Source organism: Primulina eburnea, chromosome 17, assembly GCF_022965805.1.
Source record: "Primulina eburnea isolate SZY01 chromosome 17, ASM2296580v1, whole genome shotgun sequence".
Lineage (NCBI taxonomy): Eukaryota > Viridiplantae > Streptophyta > Magnoliopsida > Lamiales > Gesneriaceae > Primulina > Primulina eburnea.
This window is the reverse complement of record NC_133117.1, coordinates 9734117-9751633: the sequence shown is the minus strand read 5'-3', so window position 1 is coordinate 9751633 and position 17517 is coordinate 9734117.

The window sequence follows — 17517 nt, the reverse complement described above, 5'->3', positions numbered from 1 at the left end:
CCAGATCTCCGTTACTCGTTCGAGCGCAACTTTAAACCCTAATGCATGAAACCTTAAAGTCACGATGAAATAAAAACTTATCCATGCAATAATCATGCGTTAAATGCATAAAAAACATTAAACACATATTTTAAATGAAAACCCTATATTGCATGCAGTGGGGTTACGTAGTTCGAATTTCCTATACCTTACAATTCAACCCTTCCTCCCGACCCCCTCAAAAGGAATTTCATCCTCGAAATTTAAGACGTACCGAATAGCTCAGGGTAGCGACTCCTCATCTCGGAATGATTTAGCCACTTGACTTTGACCATGTGGATCACCTTGTTGTGGAGCCTACTCTCCTGCCTATTCAATATCTGAGTGGGTCTCTCCTCGAGACAGGTTCGGTGTTAGCTGAGGTGGCTCATAGTTCAGCACATGAGAAGGATTGAACATGTACTTCCACAGCATAGAGACATGAAACACATTATGAACTCCCTCCAGATTCGACGGTAATCCAACTCTGTATGTGAGTGTCCCAACTCTCTCTAGGATCTCAAATGATCCTATGAATCTAGGGCTAAGTTTGCCCTTCTTTCCAAATCTCATCACACCCTTCATCCGTGTGACTTTCACCGAAACATGATCCCCTACTGCAAACCCAAGATCTCCGCGCCTCTGATCTGCATAACTCTTCTGTCATCTCTGAGCAGTTTTCATCATGTCTCGTATCTTGACCACTAACTCTGTAGTCTGACTGATAATATCTCGTCCTAACTCTGCACTCTCTCCTACCTCATCCCAATACACTAGGGACCTACACTTCCTCCCGCACAATGCCTCATATGGAGCCAGACCGATAGATGCCTGGTAGCTATTGTTGTACGCGAACTCCACGAGAGGTATCTTCGGCTCACAAATGCCATGGAAGTCGATCATACAAGCTCTGAGTAGGTCTTCCAAAATCTGAATCGCCCTTTCTAACTATCTGTCGGTCTAAGGATGGAAGGCAGTACTGAATATAATCTTAGAGCCCAATGCTTGATGCATACTCTTCCAGAATGCACACGTGAATATCGGATCCCTGTCTGACATGATGGACACTGGAATCCCATGCAGTCTGACTATAACTCTTATATACAGCTCTGCGTACTGAGTCATGGTGAAAGTCTTCTTAATTTGTTGAAAGTGTGCTGATTAAGTGAGCCGATCAATTATCATCCAAATGGAATTATATCATCTAGTCGTCCTCGGAAGCCTTGTCACAAAGTCCATGGTAATGTTCTCCCATTTCCACTCGAGCATAGGGAGTGGTCTCAGATTCCCTGTAGGTCTCTGATGCTCGGCCTTAACCTGCTGGCACGTCAAACACTCGGAGACGAAACGTATAATATCTCTCTTCATGCCCGACCACCAATAAAGTGATTGAAGGTCCCTATACATATTCGTACTACCTGGGTAGATGGAGTATGGGGTGCTGTGGGCCTCACTCAAGATATCTGGTCTGAGGGAATCACGGTTAGGAACCCATAGTCGGTCGCGATATCTTACTATGCCATCCACAACTGTATACAACCTCCGGCCCTTAGCCTTATCCCTCTGTCTCCACTTCAGTAACTGCTCATCAAACATCTGCACTGCCCGAATACTATCTCTCAATGTCGACTGCAGTGTCAAGGTAGAAAGAAAAAAGAACATCGCCCCTGGCATAGAATGCTAGCTCAAACCTCTGAATCTCTACATGCAACGGTCTCTGTACTGACAACTGAGGGATCACTGCATTCTTCCTGCTCAGGGCATCTGTAACTACATTAGCTTTATCTGGATGGTAGCTAATGTCGCAGTCATAATCCTTCACTAGCTCTAGCCACCTCCGTTGTCTCATGTTCATATCTTTCTTTGTGAAGAAGTACTTCAAGCTCTTGTGGTCAGTGAAAATCCTGCACTTCTCCCCATACAGATAATGCCTCCAAATCTTCAAGGTAAAAACCATTGCTGCTAGCTCGAGGTCCTGAGTCAGATACTTCTTCTCATGGACCTTCAGCTATCTAGACGCGTAGGCTATAACTCTGTCATGCATCAGAACTGCACCAAAACCGATCTTCGAAGCATCTGTATACAACAAAAACTCTCCTTGCATTGATGGCATAGCTAGAACTGGTGCTGTGGTCAATGCCTGCTTCAGCTTGTCAAAAATCTTTTGGAACTCTGATCCCCAGATGAATTTGTCATTCTTCTTCGTCAAGGCGGTCATAGGCACTGTATAGAAGCCCTGAATGTGTTAGAGTAGATGCCCTGCAATCCAACGGTTGGCTAGGGAATTTATTGACTCAAGTAAAATAAAAAATCTTTATTTTAATATAATTTAACTTTTTATGGTCTTGTAATAATTTATCGGTATACCCATGCAAACAGCATAGATAAAGTCTTTGATTATGCTTTAATACAAATGAATCGCAATTCGATGTTGAAACTCAATTGTAAACACTGCATATTCTAAATTCGTTTCTAGTCGATTCAGCCGCCTAAAACATGGATAAAGGCCGTTGAGCTCGAGACTAGCATCTGTGATGTTGTGTACTGCGTATCTTGGTAAGGGCATGGAGATGTCCAAACATGCAGATGGGTAGTCATATGATGATTATACCGAACAACCCTCCCTCGGACTTTCCAAGTGGTTATCATTCATCGAGAGGATAAGTCTGTGGTTATGATTGTACACCATTAGTACTTACGACCCGGGACAACACTGAGGCTCTATATGCTAGGGCTGTGCTTTGACTCGTTTACCGGCTCTAGGAGAGTCATCAGGTGGCGAGGTTGGGTATAGTTGCGATACATATAGGAGCCAGTGCATTGTAGTCGGGGATTCACCGCTCACCTGCGGGTGTGGATATCCTATGTGATCTGATGAAATAATAGTGCATGGAATCTCGGGCCAGAGTACGAGATGTACGTTAGAGAAGGAGTTCTCCAACAGTACACGCGATGACACTATTATAGTTATCACATAGTTATCGAATTAATATGCAACCTTCGATGAACCAATGGTTGCAGATTCGATCGGGATATATGAGATGAAGGGACCGTACTGTACGTTAATCATAATCGACTGGTTCTTGCAGGCACTATCAGTGATACCTAGGGGATCATGGGGCGATGCTACTAGACGCTCTTACCATGATCCGATGGGTGCAATCAGAAATGAGTTCTGACATTCTTGATCAAGGTGTTGATAAAAAGAATGGGGCTAACTAGGGTAAGCCCGAATAAAGGATTATGTCCTGAATCACAAAGAGTTGTGAACCCACGACTAGCTGTATCCCTGAACCATTGAGGGTCACACAAGCACTGGATCGTTTGTTCACGTTGAGAGAATAAATTCAAGGAGTTGAATTTATATTATGATATAGTAAATTCAAGGAGTTGAATTTATGATAATTAAATTTTGAGAAAGTGAATTCAAGGAGTTGAATTTGTGATTTAGTAATTCAAGAAGTTGAATTTATGAAATTTGGAGAGAATAAATTCAAGGAGAGAAAGTGAATTCAAGGAGTTGAATTTGTGATTTAGTAATTCAAGAAGTTGAATTTATGAAATTTGGAGAGAATAAATTCAAGGCGTTGAATTTATAAAATTTGATAATTTAATTTATTAAACTCAAAAGTTGGGTTTATTAAATATTAAATTTTGGAGGTAATCAATTCAAAGAGTTGAATTTATAATTTAAATATTAAATTCAAATGTTGAATTTATAATGAATTTAAATTAAATGTAATGGGTGTATGTATTATGGGTTTGTAGGAGTACAAGATCAACATACAAATTATTAAGGTTCTTAATTGAGCTTTAAAAGATTAATTAATTAATTAAACTAGTTGGACTAGAGTAATTAATTTATTAAGCCCATTAAGTGTTTGATTTAATTAATGGACCCTAAGCTTATATATATGTGTATTAGGTTTAGGGTTAATTAATCAACACTCATAATTTTGAAAGAAAAAAAAACTAGCATCCACCATTCAATTGTGATTCACGTAAATCACATAAAAATTCCTCCAAAATTTTGGCCAACTTTTCAAGAAAAAGAGAGTTGTGCCGTCTCTCGATTTTAATCTCCAACGTTGAAACTTCTTCCAAATATTCTAGTGCTATTTGGAAGAGGAACAAATCTTCTAGTCGTAGACCTAATTAGAAGAATCGAAGAATGTTCGTAGGGATTCATCAAGAGCTAATCCGTTCATACCGGATTAGTTGGAGCCAAGTGATTTAATTCACAAAAGTATAATCTTTAACATCCTATGAATGTTTCTGTTAAAATCATACGAGCGCCCAAAGCAAAACATATTTTGATTGTCAAAATAAATAAAAATTTTAAACTTCCGCTGTGTTTGGGCGTGTAGAAAACCGAGATCCAATAGTGGTATCAAAGCCAAGGTTTTTCTAAATCGTATGGTTTGATATTGAATAATTTATTTCTAACCACACAAGAAAATTTTTCAGAAAATTTAGCACCACGCAAATTTATTTTTTTCCAGATTTTCGAAACAAAAAAAAAATTAAATCTGCCTGGAACTGTTCCGGGCAGTCCGTGCGCGCAGGCGCAGGCGCCGGACGCCTGCGCGCCACGCGCGTGGCGTCGGCGCTCCAGCGCGCAGGGCCGCTGCCCGAAACGTTCGGGCAGCGGGCGGGCAGCGAGGGCGGCTGCCCGGGATAGTCTCGGGAAGCGTGCTGAATGTTGGGCCTGAATTGTTTGGGCCTAGGGTGCAATTTTCTGAATTTTAAAAATTTTTGGTAAAATTGATATTTTTGAAAATTGGTTCAATTTTAATTTTGGAAAATTGATTTTAAAAAATTAATAATTTTCTTGTGAAATAAATAATTAAAATATGATTTTAATTATTTATGGTAAAAATGAGTTTTACATGAAATCAATTATTTTGATTTATTTGGAAATTAAATAAAGGAGTTTATTTAATTTGTTAAATTCTTTAATAATTGTGGTGGTTAGTGATAAAATTATTAGATATATGATTTATCAATTAATTAAATTGTTTAATTAAATTGATGTTAATATTTGATATTAAATGCATGAAGGATGATCGAGAGCCTTGACCAACGTGTTAGGTGTATGTTAGGATATTTTACTGTTTTATTCATTTTGTTAATATTTGATATTTTAAATTGGGCCTGGTTTATGGCCCGTTCCAACCCATGAGATGTATCCTTTATGTGCCATGGCTATTTAAATGTAATTATTAGAAATAGTGGGAGATCAAGACTGGAAGATGGTGGGCCCGATGAACGAGATGAATACATGTAAAAAATTAGAAGCTCTTGTAATAGTTGCATTTGCATCCCTGCATTCACCTAGGTTTGGACCTGGATCCATGTATGGCTCACATGGATCTAATAGTGTTGGCTATCGATCATCCTTATTTATTGTTGAATGTCATATTATGATATATGTGATATATAGTAGTATGCATGTATGTATATTATTATATAATATAGTTGCATGAATCCGGAAAACATACAAACTCGTGGCACGCGATTTTAAATTAAAATGATGAGACAATTTTAAAATTAAAATCCCTCATTTTGAATAAGATTCAAAATATATCAAACCGAAAAAGTAAAAATTAAAGGATTTTAATTTTTCCTTGCCTTCCATCAACCGTGGTTGCATGTTGATCGCTGCCCGCGAACAGTGTCTGGCTCATATTATTGGGGAGGCCTATACGCCGGAAAGCTGTGACTTCCACCAGACATATGATGTGAATTGAGTGGAACTCCTATGACTTCGGCTCATATTATTGGAGGAACTCATGGCGACCGTCTACTACAATTCAATATTGATGGGTTGGTTTGACACGCGAAAATAAATGACGTCATATTATTGGGTCCTTATTAAACATGAGGCAAAACACGCGGAGGTTGCATAGGGATGCAATTGCATTCTTCTTTTTAGAAATTATAATTGGCTGATATTATTCGGGATTATAATTGGCTAATTGGACTCTACGTGCCCACTAAAGAAATACGATTTCTCTTTTTCATCAGAGGGTGGTGGAAATGTCAAAATAGTGGGAGGGAATTTATAAAATAAAAATCCATATTTTATATCTTAAAATTATTTTAAAATAATCAGCAACTATTATTTTGTTTCCGTATCAGTATATTTTCGATTTCGTCACGTAATAAATTTTTTAATATTAACAAGCTAATCGAATCTAATTTTCAAGACTGGTTGGGAAAATTGTTCTGAATTCAGAGAAAATGGCATACACACTAATGTCAGTCCTGTTGAACCGACAAAGCATGCAAGATGGTAGGACCATAGTATGCAAGCTAAATTGTAACATGCTCGCTTCTTTGTCAAATGAACTGTAGGGACAGTTTGAGGAAACTTTGAATGCTGCTGATATTCGAATGCACGTGCAAGAGTTGCATGGTGCATGAAACTATGCACACCACTTTCAAGGAGCTCATGACTACATGCATGCAAGACAGGGCTTTGGCCCATGAGCATGGTGTACATATGACTGGGCTTATTAAGAATGTGATGGCCTGGAATATGTGATTCCTAATGAGTTACTAGATAACATCAATTTGTTGTCTTTCTCATCATCATTTGACGGGGTTATGGTGAACTTCAATTTGAATAAGATAGGTGATAGCCTTGAAGAGCTAGTCAATACGCTTATAACTTATGAGATCACCATAAAACAGGGAATTGTTATTTTTCTAATGGGCCTCTCGTCAGACGAAAAATAGCCCACAAGGTAAGGGAAAGAAATGTTCCGCCCCTCACAAGAAAAACAATCCCAATAAGAGGCAAACTCTGAAAGACACTTAAAAGGCCTCCAAAGCCCGATAAATTAGAACATATTTATTTCACTGCAAGAAGTCCGGACATAAGAAATTATATGTGCCATAAATGTTCTGGAAATGATAAGTGAATGTCAAAGTAAACATTATTTCAACAACAAACAAAAGAAAGTTAGATGATCCAAATCCACACAAATATGGCACGCTAGACTATGTCACATTTCCCAAAGAAGGATGCACAAACTAGTGGGAGAAGGCATGTTTGACTTGTCAGACATAAATTCTATACCTACTTGTAAATCACGTCTAAAAGGAAAAATGACAAAGGCTCCATTCGATGGAAACGTGGAACATGCGCATGGTCTATTGGATTTGATCCACACAGACATTTGTGGCCCGTTAAGTGTTAGCACAGAATATGGACAATCCTACTTCATTACCTTTACTGATGACCATTCGAGGTATGGGTATGTTTATGAAACACAAATCTGAAGCATTTGAAAGGTTCAAAGAATTCAGATCTGAAGTAGAAAACCAGCTAGAAAGAAGTATTAAGGCATTTCGATCTGATCGAAGTGGAGAATACTTGAGTGCTGAATTTTTGGGTTATCTAAAAGAGAATGTGATTCTCACAGTGGACTCCACCAGCAACACCAAAATTGAACGGTGTTTCTGAACATTGTAAGCGAACCTTGTTGGACATGGTTCGATCAATGATGAGATTCACTGAATTGCCTACATCGTTTTGGGGCTTTGCGCTTGAAACTGCGGCAATGTTGTTTTATAATGTCTATACTAGAGCAGTGGATAAAACACCATATGAGATATGGATGAGAAAAACTCCCAATTATTCTTACATGAGAATATGAGGATGTCTTGCTTACGTGAAGCAGACAGTGGGAGACAAATTGGATAGTAGATCCACTTTGTGCTACTTTGTAGGATATCCAAAGATTTCTGTTGGATATTATTTCTATCTTCCTAATGAAGCAAAATTGTTTGTTTCAAGAAATGCCACCTTTTTGGAAAAGAAATTTCTATTAGATAGAAAAAGGCAAGATGATAGAACTTAAAGAAATTCAAGATACTCCCTCAACTATAGTAGTTGAACCTAATCTCCAACAACCAGTAGTTGAAGTACAAGCTTCTAGGAGGTCTGATAGGCTTATTAGACCACCTGCTAGATATACGCTTCTTCATGAACAAGACCATGATGAGTCTTGTGTTGGATATGATCCAATGAACTTTAAGGAAGCAATATCTGATACTGATTCAACCAAATGGCTTGAAGCCATGCAATAAAAAATGGACTCTATATATTCAAACCAAGCCTGGACATTGGTGGATCAACCTCAGGGAATCGTTCCTATAGAGTGCAAATGGTTCTACAAAAGAAAGCTTGGGGCGAATGGGAAGGTAGTGACCTTCAAAGCAAGGCTGGTTGCAAAAGATTATATTAAAAAGCAAGGAGTTGACTATGAGGAAATTTTTCACCACTTGATATGTTTAAGTCCATTAGATTACTACTAGCCATAGCATCATGGTATGACTATGAGATATGGCAAATGGATGTAAAGACTGCATTCCTCAAAGGAGACATCAAAGAAGAAATTTATATGTGTCAACCTGAGGGATACACATCATTAGGAAGTGAGCATAAGGTATGCAAACTTCAGAGATCAATATATGGTCTCAAGCAGGAGTCAAGGAGTTGGAACCTCATATTTGATAGCACTATCAAAGAGTTTGGTTTTGCTAAGAATCCTGAGGAACCATGTGTGTACAAGAAAGTTAGTGGGAGTGCAGTGACATTCCTAGTACTTTATGTTGATGATATCCTGCTCATTGGGAATGATGTAGGATTACTGAAATCAAATAAAGTATGGTTAGCAAGTAAATTCTCCATGAAAGACATGGGTGGAAACGAAATTACGGCGTTTGACAAAAGATTTACCAACGGAATCCAGCAACTGAATTTGACTAACTGATCGACGTAACTGAACACGTCACCAGTCAACTGATCGCTACAACTGAAGTCTACTCCATCGTCAACTGATCTTTACCAGCTGATCTCTCAGCTGTACACGTCATCAGTTGAAAGCAACAACCGACAAATAGTACAGCTATCTGCAACTGGTAGTGGCTCGCCGCATTTCAGAATGAACAGTGTACGATTGTCAGAATATATCGACGTGGCAATCAATGGTTAGAATATTCAAATATATTTAATGTTACCGTTGAGAGGGAAGCCTATAAATAGTCAAAGACAGCAGCTGAAGAAGACCCCGACTCTCAGTTATCTTATCTTACTTGCTATTACGCTGCAAAAATATCCAATTACATTCAGAAATCAAGCTCACGCTTATCAGTTATATCAGTAGTATTCTAGACTACGCTCTTGAGCTTATATAGCACTTTGTAATCGATTGATAAATTCTATAAGTTGTGCTAAGATCAGTTACGATCTGTAAAAGTGTTGTATATTAAGAGTTTCAGTATTGGCAAAGTGATAAGTCCAAACTGAAGTGGGTCAGTACAACTTTTTGTATTTGATCAAAGTCTTTTAGTAAATATCTTATCTGCGTGATAGAAGGGGTGACGTAGGAGTTATTCAAGTCTCCGAACATCCAGAAACAAATTGTGGTGTTACTACTTCCAGTTATCATTTTCAGTTAGATACTCTATCTTTCAGTCAGTTAGTTTTCCGCAACTGTTTGTTCAGTTTAACTGATTGTTGTTGACCGAAAAGATATTTTAGATTCAGTTTGTAATACAACTGAAATCAGTTTGTCGAAGAATAATTTTAATCGAGCAGTGTTTATTCAACCCCCCCTTCTAAACACTCTTCACCCGTTTCATCGATCCTTTCAAGTGGTATCAGAGCGAGTCATATCCTTTCAAAGAATATCTATACTCAAATCGCTCACTATGATTTCATTCAACAAGATTCCTATGTTCTCCAGAGAAGACTTCGACGATTGGAAAATCAGGATGCAGGCTCATCTAGCTGCACAGGATGATGACATGTGGTACGTTATAACTGACGGACCCATGAAGATTTTGAAAGCCAACACAGCAGTTGCAATCACAGATGGGGCACCTCACCGTATTGAAAAGACCAGAACTGCTGAAGACAAGAGAAAAGCTAATTTGGATAATGTAGCAAAAGAAATATTGTATAAAACATTGGACAAAGTGACGTTCAGTAAAATCAAGATGTGCAAAACAGCCAAAGAGATTTGGGAGAAATTAATTCAGCTTTGCGAAGGCAATGAAAAAACTAAAAAAAACAAGCTATATGTTGCTGTACAAAAGTTCGATAACATCAGAATGAAAATTGGAGAAACAATGCATGAATATGATGAAAGAATCAGCTGCATCATCAACGAACTGAATGCACTTGGAAAAGTGTATACCAATAAAGAAGTAGCATTGAAGGTTATCAGAGGTCTTCCCAAAGAATGGGATCTGAAAACCATGGCTATGAGGGAGTCTAAAGATCTGAACAAAGTTGAACTCCATGATCTGTTCGCTGACTTAAAAGCATATGAGTTTGAACTGCAAACTCGAGAAGGAGAACCATCTACCCAGCAGCAACTACTGCCTCAGCTGCTGTAAGATCAGAACCAACTGGTTCAGTTGAGAAAGCTGCAGATCAATTAAGCAATGACGCCATGTCATTGTTCATCAGAAAATTCGGAAGATTCATGAGGAAGAATCAAGGGAATTTTCAGAAGTAGTACCAAAGAAACAATCCCAGAGAAGAGTCCAATGCATGCTACAACTGTGGCAAACCTGGTCATTTTATTGCTGACTGTCCCAAGCCTAAAAAGGATAGTCAAGTTTCAACTGAAAGAAAGAAGAAAGTGTATGAGCATAAGAGGAGATCTAAGGACGACAAGAAGCCTTACAGAAAGAAGCATGAAGTACTCCTAGCTGAGGATAGCAAAGCCAAATGGGCAGAGTGACAGCGAAGAGTCAGAACCAGAAACCTCTTGTAGCTCTAGTGAAGATGAGGAAGAAGTGAAGTGCTTGATGGCTGATGACACAGAAGTTCAATGAAGCAGCCAACAGGCAATAGGTACAAGCATTGGATCTATATGGTATTTGGACAGTGGATGTTCACGTCACATGACAGGAGATTCAAATTTATTAACTCAACTGATCAAGTACACTGGACCAAACATCAGCTTTAGAGATAATTCTAAAGGTAAAACTGTGGGTAAGGGTAAGCTTATCCATGGTAATTTCACCACTAATGATGTTTTATTAGTTGAGAATCTCAGGTATAATCTGATCAGTATCAGTCAGTTATGTGATAATGGATTCTCAGTTCAGTTTGACAAACATTCTTGTTCAGTCAAAAACTCAACTGAAGAGATCATCCTAACTGATAAAAGGTGTGGAAACACTTACAAAGTCAGCTGGAATGATCAACCTTATGCACCAGTATGTTTTATTGCCTCAAAATCTTCTAAAAACTGGTTGTGGCATAAGAGATTGAACCACCTAAATTTCAAATCTATTGCATATTTGAGTAACCACGATCTTGTTACTGGATTGCCCAAAATGGATTTTATCAAAGATAAAATTTGCTCAGCATGTCAGTTTGGTAAACAAATCAAATCTTCTTTTAAGAACAAGGGTCGTAAATCTTCTTCCCGATGCTTAGAACTGTTACATATGGATCTAATTGGTCCTATACCAGTCATGAGCTTAGGGGGAATGAAATACACCTTGGTGGTTGTAGACGATTTTTCAAGATTTACTTGGGTTATATTTCTCAAGTCCAAAGACCAAACTGCTGCTCAACTGATTAAGCTTTTCAAAAGATTATTAAATGAAAAATCAGTTGGAATTGATAGAATCAGGTCTGATCGAGGAACTGAATTTATCAATCAAATTCTTTCAAATTATTTAGAAAATACCGGAATCAAGCATGAGTTCTCAGCAGCCAGAACTCCTCAGCAGAATGGTGTAGCTGAAAGGAGAAATCGGACCCTCAAAGAGGCTGCTAGAACAATGCTTGCTGATTCCTCTATCTCTCAAAGGTTTTGGGCAGAGGCAGTGAACACTGCGTGTTACACTCAAAACAGATCAATGATTAATAAGAATCATATGAAAACACCTTATGAGATCTGGCATGGAAGAAAAAGTGTGGTTTCATACTTCAAAATATTCGGCTGCAGATGTTTTATACTTGTCAATGGTAAAACCCATTTAACAGCTTTTGACGCTAAATCTGCAGAAGGAATATTTCTTGGTTATTCATCAGTGAGTAAAGCCTATAGAGTCTTCAACAAAAATACTTTGAATGTTGAAGAATCTATTCATGTTGTGTTTGATGAGTCTACACTAACTTCTAAGCCAACTGATACAGTTGAGCTAGCTGATAGATTTACAGATATAAGCTTGGACGATGATGATGAAGAAGATATCCATCTTAATCAAAACAACCTCCAATCACCTGAACCTGACATATTGGATCAATCAGCTGAATTTGAAGCAAATCTTGACAATCAGTTAGTGGAGCACACAAATGAGAATCAGTTGCCAACTGAATTAGCTCCAACTGAAACTGAAGACATTCAGTCACCTACTGAGGGAATTGCTAATACAGAAGAAACAAATGCTGAACTTAGATGGAAGAAATCACATCCTCCAGAATTGGTGATAGGTAATCCATCTGATCCGGTAAGAACAAGAAATCAAATGCTTAACTTATTTATTCATTCAGCTTTTGTATCTCAACTGGAGCCAAAGAAAACTGATGAAGCTCTTGCTGATCCGAACTGGATAAATGCAATGCAAGAAGAGCTAAATCAGTTTATCCATAACAATGTCTGGAACTTAGTTCCAAGACCACTCTAAAAAACTGTGATAGGTACAAAGTGGGTGTACAGGAATAAGCTAAACGAAGATGGATCAGTTGTGCGCAATAAAGCAAGGTTGGTAGCACAAGGATATATGCAGGAAGAAAGAATTGATTACGATGAGACATATGCACTAGTTGCAAGGCTGGAGGCAATCAGAATATTCCTTGCCTATGCCTCATTCAAAAACTTCAAAGTTTATCAAATGGACGTAAAGAGTGCATTTCTGAACGACCAGTTGCAGGAAGAAGTTTACGTTGAAAAACCTCCAGGTTTTGTCAATCATCACCTTCCTGATCATGTCTATCATTTGAACAAAGCCTTATACGGTCTTAAACAAGCTCCAAGAGCTTGGTACGAAACTCTTTCAAAATTTCTAACTGATCATGACTTTTCTGTTGGATCAGTTGATAAGACATTGTTCAAATTTTCCAAGAATGATCATATTCTACTTGTTCAAATTTATGTTGATGATATTATTTTTGGGTCAACTAACCCCAAATTATGCGAGAAATTTTCCAAGTTAATGCAGAAGAAATTCGAGATGAGTATGATGGGTGAACTGACATTCTTCCTTGATCTACAAGTGAAACAACTAGATTCAGGAACTTTTATCAGTCAAACCAAATACACTAAGGAATTGCTGAAGAAATTTGGCATGGAATCATGTTCAGCTGCAAGCACCCCTATGAGCTCATCAGCTAAATTAGACACTGATCAAGGGGGAATATCAGTTGAGACGACGCTTTACAGAGGTTTAATAGGTTCATTATTGTACCTAACTGCTAGTCGTCCTGATATTGTGTTTGTTGTATGTATGTGTGCAAGATTTCAAGCTAATCCTAAACAATCACATTTCTCTGCTGCCAAACGTATCTTGAAATATCTTAAAGGCACGCAAAATGTTGGATTATGGTACTCTAAAGACTCATCTTTCAATTTAGTTGGCTATTCAGATGCAGACTATGCAGGATGTAAGCTTGATCGAAAAAGCACAAGTGGATCATGTCAGTTTCTAGGAGACACACTGATTTCTTGGTTCAGTAAGAAGCAAACATCCATAGAAACTTCCACAACTGAAGCAGAATATCTTGCTGCTGGAAGCTGCTGTGCCCAACTGCTCTGGATTCAGCAACAACTGAAAGATTATGGTGTTGATGCAAAGGAATCGCCAATATTCTGTGACAACACAAGCACCATTGCTATTACGTATAATCCAGTTCTTCACTCCAGGACTAAGCACATAGATGTCAGACATCACTTCATCAGAGATCATGCTTTAAAGAAGAACATCAGATTGGAATACGTATCAACTGAACATCAAGCGGCTGACATCTTCACCAAACCTCTGGCTGAGACTAAGTTTTCTCATTTTCGCAATATACTTGGATTAATTGATTTGTCTTAATTAATTGTTATTGCTTATGATTCTTATGTCAGCTGTACTGTTGTTCTACTGATTATTTAAAATCATTGAGTGCAGAAACAAAGAAAAACGAAGCTTCATCAAAATAATCATTTTATTTATCCATATAAGTTGGAGAGGACTACATTTTCACAAGTTTCCTCTACACTAGCTATCCACATTTTCATCTAAACAGCTAGAGCTGAGGAAGAGGTCTTGCAGAAGCTGTGAGTAGAGGCAATGCTATTAAGAGTTTCCAGCTCCTTGCGAAGCATCAGCTGATAGAGATGGCCCTCCTTGAAGACATCCACCTCTGCAGAAATATTTAAGTGCTTTCGTACCTCTCTCAACTGGGCCTTCCGCCTGAAGGTGGTCACCCTCCCAGTGTTGTACAAGAGCTCCAGCTCCTGTAACTCTTCCCAGTAGGGAAGACTGGCATAGAACACTTCGTCTTCTATAGCAGATTTTCGGGATTCAAGAGAAAAGAGAGAGACGATTGAACTACTTGCTCCTTCCATTTTTTTAATATTGTCTGCTGATACTTATGACTAACCCCTCAACTCTTATTTATAGGCCAAGTCGAGGAAAATGAAAGGACATTTCGTTAAGTGACGATTACTCTACCAAGCCTCAGGATTTTCTTAATTAATTTGGCTTATTTTATTGTTATTTTCTTTAATGCATCTATTTAGGGGGAATGGTGGTTTAAGAGGTTAACTGAGAAGACAGTTGTTAGTGAATTCTCAACTGAAAGGACTCAGTTTTACTAACTGATCGTTCAGTTGAATATGCTACTAATCTTCTCATATAAGTTAACTAATTAAATCTATTTTATTCCAAATCAAGGACGTGACTCCCTGCTAACTCATGATGTATTTCAGTTTATAACGTGGACTCATTTTTAACCGCTCAAATTGTACACACGCTTATGGCACACGTACACACTCTATTTTTTTTAAAAAATCTCTACGGACTGACACGTGTCCAGAATTTGAATAGTCACGTACATATGTACCTTTACCCGCTTCATTTCAGTTTCACCTTACATTTATCCACAAACTTTTGAGAGCAAGAACTATTCTATTCTTCAATTTCGTTTCAGGAACTCATTCACTTATCGATGACAACTCAAATTCCCGCTTTTATGCTGAACGCTATGGCCATCAATTTTGGATCCATCTTTCCTTCGGCGATACTGAAGTCAAGAAGGTGTTTCAGAAACTTGAAGCTGCTGGACTCAGAACATTTTTGGGACAATCCTCACAGGACATCTATCCCAAAGAACTTCAGGATTTCTACTCTACCGGCATGGTTGATTCTGAGGGTAACATTAATTTTACTGTCAATGGTCAATTGCTGATCATCTCTGAAGACTCTCTTGCGGAATTATTTTCGTTACCTTCTGATGGTTTGGCACAACTTTCGGATGTTAAAGCATCTGATATTGAAGAAATGCAAACCCTTCTCTCTGCTGATGGACGGAAGATTAAGGTTTCCGATCCTAAGAAGGAACTGAAGCATGAAATTCAGTTGCTTGCTGATGTAGTTGCTAAAGGGCTTTTGGCAAAAGCTGGATCATTTGCTGCCCTCACCTTGCAGAAGTTTCAAGCCATTTCTGTTATTATGGCTGATCGCAAGCTCAACTAGAAGCGCCTTATCTTTAACACCCTGAAGAATATGTTTCTGTCTTCAAAACAGTCCAAGGGTTTTGCTGTTCAAATCAGTTATCTGTTGAAAGTAAAAGGACTAGTGGCTGATGATTCTGAAAGGTCATCGAAATTTAAGGTGTTCAATGCAAAGAACACGATGCCAATCAAAACCAAAATGGACATAACTCCTGCTCAGTTAGTGCAAATCAAACAGGAGATTGGGACTCAGTTAGCAGCTCCTAAATCAGTTAAGAAGGCCAAAACGTTGGCTCAACTAAAGGGCACCAAAAGAAAATTAGTGTTGAGTGCCTCTGAGTCAGAGAAGACTCCATCCCCCCAGATTGCGAAGAAACCAAGAACTCAAAGGGTTAAAACAACTTCTGAGGTATCCATTCCTATTGATGCAATGATTTCTACAACTGATCAGCAGCCTATAGAAGCAGTTCCTCTGCAGGTCATCCCACAAGAAGTTTCAACTGGTACCAAAAATGAATCAGTTAGGATCAAAGCTCCTCTGATTCAAATCTCTCGTCCTACTGGTGTGGCACCTGCTAGACCTAAAGGCATAAAATTTGTAGAGCAGGTGGAATCTACTCGAACAGAATTGGAAATTCCTCACATCATGAGTACTGATAAAGGGAAGTTGATTGAAGAGCCCAGACCCTCCAACCAAATTCAGACTCATATTGACCTTGTATGGGCAAAGGTTAACAGTTTTGCTGCTTCAAAAATTAAGTCCTATGATGCTTGGACAGCCTATCGCACTGAAGTCTTTGCCAAGCAATTGAAGAAGAAGTCTGAACTGAGCAAATTCATCAAACTGGAGGCCTTTGTGCTCAGGACAGTCAAAGCTGCCTCAATTGCTCAAGCTATGGAGAGGAAAAATTATCTATTTGATCAGACAAGAGCGAAGAAGTTGGCTTAAATTGTTGTCAAACTGAAGACCAACTATTTACCTACAAGTCCTACTGCCTATGCTGATCAAGCTTTAATTACTCAGCTAGTTACTGATCTTCTAGGACTACTATCTCAAATCAAGTTTTGGGAATTGAATCAAGAATTGGTTCTCCATCAAGGAGACTCAGATGATGACGACGAGGACATATTTGAAGAAGCACTCTCTGACAAAACAAAACCATCATCAGCTTTAGTTCTTGTTCCAACTGAAGAGCCAGCTCATGATAAGCCTCTTTCACCTCCTGTTGAACAACAACTGTATACTGAAGCTGAGCTTTCCTTCGCACACAGTGATGAAGTTATTCAGGCCGTTGTGGAAGAATCCCAGATTAGTGCACCCATTTCTGACAAAGTTGATCACTCTGTTGATCAAATCAATCCAGAAGTCATTTTTTCTGCAGAAGAACCTGTTCAGCCAGATCCATCTACTGATCAGGTTATCCCAACTGATGTGCCAGTTGATTCAATCGATCACCCTTTAGAGGCACCAGTTTCAGTTGTGTCACCATTCGCTGAACCAAATCCTCCTTCACCACCTCGGGATCAAGGAGAAATTACTGCTGCTGATACTTCAGTTCGAGATGCTGCTAAAACAATCTCAACTGATCAAGCCTTGATAATTTCTGAACATACTACAAGTGAACCAAGCACTTCTCGACAATCTCATCCTCCATCTTCATCAGATTTTGATCTTATTTTTGAAGAAGTTCAACATATGCAAGACAGTATGAGTCAAATGATTACTGCCATCTCCAAGATTCAAAACACTCAATTATCGCATACTCTGAAGTTGGGCGATAATCAGGAATCGTTAAAAAAT